Raw genomic sequence first — 656 nt, forward strand, 5'->3', positions numbered from 1 at the left:
TGCGGTGAGCGTGGATCGAACACGCGACCTTCAGATCTTCAGTCTGACGCTCTCCCAACTGAGCTATCCCCGCTATTGTTTTCTTATCGTGCATCATGTACTTAGCCCATGTAAGCTCCCTCACGGTACATTACTTCGTAAGGAAAAAAGAATTAAAACCAAAAAAATGCGGTGAGCGTGGATCGAACACGCGACCTTCAGATCTTCAGTCTGACGCTCTCCCAACTGAGCTATCCCCGCTGTTGTTTTTTATCGTGCGTCATATACTTAACCCATGTAAGATCCCTCACGGGTAATACATTACTTCGTAAGGAAAAAAGAATTAAAACAAAAAAAATGCGGTGAGCGTGGATCGAACGCATGACCTTCAGTCTGACGCTCTCCCAACTGCGCTATCCCTGCTGTTGTTTTTTCTTTCGTGCCTCATATACTTAGCCCATGTAAGCTCCCTGTTATTTTTGTCATATTTTAATATATAAAATCTCATAAAAACTCTGTTTTTCTCCCATTAATGTCATGCGTTTAAAGCCATGGTGGGTTCATTGAGTCATTGTGTCGAACACGTTGTCTCGTTATCTAGGCTTGGACTAAATCGTAATTAAAGATGTAGATCAGCGAAATTTCCATTTTAAAGTTTGAATTAACCATGATAATAA

At 41.2% G+C, this 656-nt stretch overlaps 2 non-coding genes across 2 annotated transcripts; both read right to left on the reverse strand.

The window, feature by feature from the left end:
* On the reverse strand, positions 1-73 carry TRNAF-GAA. Its single transcript has one exon. It is a non-coding gene; the product is annotated as a tRNA-Phe (tRNA).
* A 94-nt stretch (positions 74-167) lies between these two features.
* Positions 168-240, reverse strand: TRNAF-GAA. The gene has a single exon. It is a non-coding gene; the product is annotated as a tRNA-Phe (tRNA).
* Positions 241-656: the final 416 nt, after the last annotated feature.

Source organism: Zingiber officinale, chromosome 2A (genome assembly GCF_018446385.1).
Source record: "Zingiber officinale cultivar Zhangliang chromosome 2A, Zo_v1.1, whole genome shotgun sequence".
NCBI lineage: Eukaryota > Viridiplantae > Streptophyta > Magnoliopsida > Zingiberales > Zingiberaceae > Zingiber > Zingiber officinale.